This window comes from Hordeum vulgare, chromosome 2H, assembly GCF_904849725.1.
Source record: "Hordeum vulgare subsp. vulgare chromosome 2H, MorexV3_pseudomolecules_assembly, whole genome shotgun sequence".
Lineage (NCBI taxonomy): Eukaryota > Viridiplantae > Streptophyta > Magnoliopsida > Poales > Poaceae > Hordeum > Hordeum vulgare.
Genome location: NC_058519.1, coordinates 300777412 through 300782582, shown reverse-complemented (window position 1 = coordinate 300782582; position 5171 = coordinate 300777412). Strand labels below are relative to the sequence as shown.

The window sequence follows — 5171 nt, the reverse complement described above, 5'->3', positions numbered from 1 at the left end:
TACGCTACGAATGGCGGCAAAAAGCTGTCCATGACTGCGGCTAAGTGACCTAAATGGTAGGCAATTTTGTTGTCTTGAATTCGTGAGGGCTGACGGCAGAAATTAAGTTTTCTCGTCTCGTACTTCATACAGAAGACGACAAAGAGCGAAAAAAAACAGGCACATGTGTCTCCCTCTCGCGACTGAAAAAAGATAGCGTACACTGCACCAAAAAACACCCCAGAACATGTCAAAACAAAAACATAAACCAGCGCGCAGCAGCCACTCAAACTCTCCTCTTGCGAGTGAAAAATGCCCAGCGCTAGGGTTCCCCACCGCCGCCACCAGTCGCCCCGAGCCTCTCAGCCGCTCCGGTGACCTCCAAGGCTGCTGCCGCCGGCCTCACCGGTCGACACAGTCGTTGGTGTGCGCGACATGTCGGGAGGGTAGGCCATTCGGCCGCTCCACTGTCGGTCGGGCCTTACCTCCGGTCGCCGCCGGCTGCTCCTCAAATCCTTAGCCTCCCCAACCTCTCATCTACGCCCTTTGCTCTATTCCTTGGGTCGTTGACCACCAACCCGTCGCCTTTGCATCGAACATCTCCGTCCTCGTCCGAGCCACCGTTGCCGCCCCATCCTCCTCCAACCACGGACAATCCCCATCCATATGCCTAGCTATGAAACTCCACTACATGCTCTCTCCATCTTAGTTTATTTCCCCGGCTGTGTGCACGATCGCATATCTTCTGGATGGAAGTGTTTTAGTATTTATTCATTGGATCTATGCGTATTTTTTTCAGCTCATCTCGTCATGTGCTTTGTTTGGAGGAACTGGGACTCGCTTGGATCTGGCACAGTGCTCTACCACCTCACCAAATCGACTGTGTTTCACCTTTGGTACGTGCGTACATAGCTGATTTCTGTAATTCCTCCTAACTCCTTCCTCCACTGTACATGCTCCAAACGGATGTGGTCACTGGATTTTACGTGTGTCCTTGTTCGGGCTTGTGTACATAATTCGTTATGCTTCCTTTCTTGCACTATACATGCTCATGTCTTGTGCTAGTAACTCTTGGGTTACTCTGGTTAACATCCTAGTGCTACAAATCAGCAGTATATTTGTTTCGGACAAAAATCCAGGATTGGTGAGGCTACATACATTTTTGTTGTGTCATGTGACATCATTTTTTTTGCAAAATAGCCTTAGCTTGGTACATGTATGACAAAAAAAAACTTTTATGAAGAAATACACTGGTTTGACATCACAAGATTCGAACTTTAGCACCGGTACAACCTATAATAATTCATTTAGGAAGTAGAGTGAAGCAACCTGATCGATTTGTTCACTGGAATGATAGGACGGCCTGTTAGTCAAATAGACTTAAGTGCCGAGTTAGGATGTTCAATTGATGCATCATAGTTTATTTTTTGAAGCTTCATTCATCCTGAAGAAAATTCTAGGCTAGGTGAGTTTTCTTCTAGTAAAGAATGGAAGCACGTTTGTTCAGTTTCATTTTCCTTTATGAAAAGTACATCCTAGGTTTCTCATTTCCTTTCATTATGTAGTAGCACAATCAGTACTTAAATAAATTTGCGTTCTTCTCTTTGGAATTGAATAACTGTCATTAGTTTACTTTTTTCTTTCTTCCCATTTGATTTAGGTACTAACTGCTCAACAATGCTACAAGGGATGCTCGTAATTTTCCCACTTGGACCACCTGATTGGGATACTGTGGTGGACTTTGGGAGTTTGTTAGCCAGCTTTCTGACTCACTATTTCAGCAAGCCTTTGGTAAGCATTAAACTTTCCGCATTACATTTTTTCCTTATGTGTACATTTGTTTGCTTCCAATTACTATATATGTATTGTTGTTGCTAAATAGCTCATCTTAAGTATGATGTGTTGAGCTTAAATTATCAAATAGCTCATATATTCCATTTTCAACATAGAATTTGTTAAATGGCAGTTCATACATGGATGTATAGTGATTGGCAGTTTGTTCAAATTCCTTCTAACCTATGGCTTGAACAAACCAACCGATTTCTAGACCATGCATTCTCTTTTCCTGGCGTAGCCGAAGGTGGTAAAATCAAGTGTCCATGTGCCAAGTGTCGTAATTATTTTAAGCGTGGTACGGATGAGGTAGAGAAGCACTTCTATAAATATGGATTTAGGGATTACTATGAAATGTGGACAGAACATGGTGAGATGTTCCTAGCCAAGACGGATTCGCCTCTGCCACAAATTGTGTAAGGCATGATGAAATTGGCCAAATGGTTAACCGAATGGACAATATGTTAGTTGAGCTCGGTGGACCCTATCCTCCACCAATTGATGAAGAACCAACATCCTCTGCCAAGGTTTTCTATAGGATGGTTAGTAGTGCTGATGAAATTGTCCATGAGAACACAACACACTCGCGTCTTTCTGCAGTAGCCCGTTTGCTTGCAATGAAATCTCAGTATAATATGTCAATTGCAGAATATGATGTTGTGTTAAAAATCACCCATGAACTTATGCCTCCAGGTGCTAACTTGTCCAAGGACTTCTACAAATCTAAGAAACTCTTAGAAGGCCTTGGTATGCCTTATGTCAAAATTGATGTGTGTAAAAATAACTGCATGTTGTACTATAAAGATAATGAGCATAAAGAGAAGTGTGACATATGCGGTACATCTCGCTACGAAGAAGGCCAGAATAAAGTCCCACGTAAAGTGTTGAGATACCTCCCTATTAAAGATAGATTACAGAGGTTGTATGCAGAGAAATATGGACCTGAAAGGGCTACCACGTTGAATACATATGCTGCAATGAAATATGGACTCAAGAATTGGGATGGCAGTGGTAGAACTAGCACGACCCTCAGCAGGAAGGCAAAAAAACTCTTCGAACATTCTTTCTTATCTTCTTTTCACTAAGTACTTGTTCTACATGCATCTATACAAGTTAATATCGCTAGTGTTCTAGGATGATTACTCTGCTTTGGCTAGAGCCGCACATCCTGATGATTGGGACCAGTGAGAGTTGGATGGGCAAATATTATATGAATCATCAGGTGGCATTCCCCATGGGCGACTAGCAATAGCAGATGTGGCAATTAAGAAGGCTGATGTTATCTCAATGGCTAGAGAAAAGAAATTGAGGCCCTCAACTTCAGTGGCACATCGACGAACTGTTCAAGAAAATGAAGAGCTGAAGCGACATAATGTGAACATGCAGCGACATAATGAGAACCTACAACATAAAGTGGATATGCATGAACAGATCCTAGTGGTACTTTTAAATTTTTCCACATATTTCAAATTGGTGATTCAAAAAACTAGCTATTCTAATGCTACATATTTTTTTCATAGGCCCTTTTTAAGGAGATGGGAAAAGAAGTACCAGCAGAGCTATGCCAAGGAGCGAGTTCCCAACCATATGTAAGTTTTTGCACATGCCTTCTCAACGTACTGCATTTCCAAATTGCACCATTGAGACTTTAGAACTTAAAGCACCCAAACTTATGCTCAACACGTTTGGATCCATTTCTGTTTTCTTGAGAATCTGTGCCAACTTAATGTTGTGCAAACCCTATTTGCTTAACCATCAGCTAAATTTTTTCTTGTAATAGGCTTGCTCGGGATTGATTTTTTTTATATTATATTAAATTGACACACAACCCTAAGCTATAATGCCAATCCACTCCATGAAAAGATTTTAAAGAAATACCTTTAACCTTAGTGTCATTCCTGTACTATAGTATTGTTCATCCTCATATCAAGATATATACTTAGAAAATAGTGTATATACTCAGTCTCAACAGTGATGATAAAAGGTTGTGTGAAGACCAGGATTCAGAAGTAGTAGACTGATTAGTATCTTATATGTCTCTTACCACTTTGCATGGTTCCTGAAGCAATCTGTGCATCTTTGAGATCTGCTATGGTTAGTGCCTCCATATCTCATTTACAAGTATAGACCACTTGAGATCTTCATGATTTAGAGACCACTTGAAGCTATATATTTACATAGAACTAGATGAGTCACCTACATTCACATTTTAGAACCATGTAAATCGCTGGAGTATTTTTCTTCTCCATTCACATTTTAGACGCTTTCAAAAAATATTTATATCCTGATAGTTTTATTTATGCAATTTAGACTAACTATAAATCAAGTTCATCGACCATACATGATTGGGATGTTCATAGGTATTGTAGAGCTTGTAATCTTTCCCTGATTTGTTGTATGTGTCGCACTCTCAACTCTATGGTTCTGTTCTATAAAAAAATGAATAGATTTCTCTTCCATTGCCCCCATTCAACATAAAAATTATTTCAAATTGAGCTCGTTGATCTTACATGATTGCGATATATTATTTCAATAATATCATAATGCCAAATATTATGTTGCCATATATATGCTCTTTGGACTACGGTATTGATATGAAGACATTTGTTGTAATGCTAAATATTATGTAGTAATGCAAAATATTATGACATGGATGTGATATGGATCATACTATATATATATATATATGGATGGGATATTAATTATGTTATATGCTTTATGAATGTGCTATGGATTATGTTATATGCTATATGGATATGGATTATGTTATATCTTGTATGTATGTGTTATGTTGTGTGCTATAAGCTCGATGTATGTGTTATGGTGTGTGTCATATGTTGTATGTACGTGTTATGGTTTGTGATATATGTATGGATTATGAATGTGTTATGGTGTGTGCTATATTGTGTATTTAAGCTGTTATATTGTCTATTTCTGTTGTTATATTGTCTATTTATGCTGGTAATCTATTTCTGTCGGCATATGTTGTTTATTTAGCAGCCTCTTTGCTGTCATGTTTATGACGGCAAAAGAACATGATTAATTTGCCGTCTTCTACAGTTTCGGCAGACGGCAAAGATATCATGTTGTTTGTCGTTTTGTACACGCTCAGTAGACGGCAAAAATCATAGGTGTTTTGCCGTTTTGTACACGGCTGTCAGACATCAAATTTTTGAAGTGGTTTGCCGTCTTGTACGTGTGAAGCAGACGGCAAAACTGACTAACGTCGTCCGTTAGCTAGGCCGTTTCGTCTTCCTACCAAATATTTGTCGTCTATCATCTCAGAAGACGGCAACATAATGTCACTAACGACAATTTTTTTATCGTCTGCCCTCCCGGCTACTGATGGCAAAGACACC

The 5171-nt window shown here is 39.6% G+C and overlaps 1 long non-coding RNA gene across 3 annotated transcripts; it reads left to right on the top strand.

The window, feature by feature from the left end:
- The first annotated feature begins 218 nt into the window (after positions 1-218).
- On the top strand, positions 219-4517 carry LOC123426136. Of its 3 annotated transcripts, none has more exons than XR_006622060.1 (4): positions 220-875; positions 1640-1770; positions 2506-3252; positions 3333-4517. It is a non-coding gene; the product is annotated as an uncharacterized LOC123426136 (long non-coding RNA). The 3 variants fall into 3 exon arrangements; XR_006622059.1 differs by having other exon boundaries at positions 227-875; positions 2947-3252; XR_006622058.1 differs by having other exon boundaries at positions 219-875; positions 1640-3252.
- Positions 4518-5171: the final 654 nt, after the last annotated feature.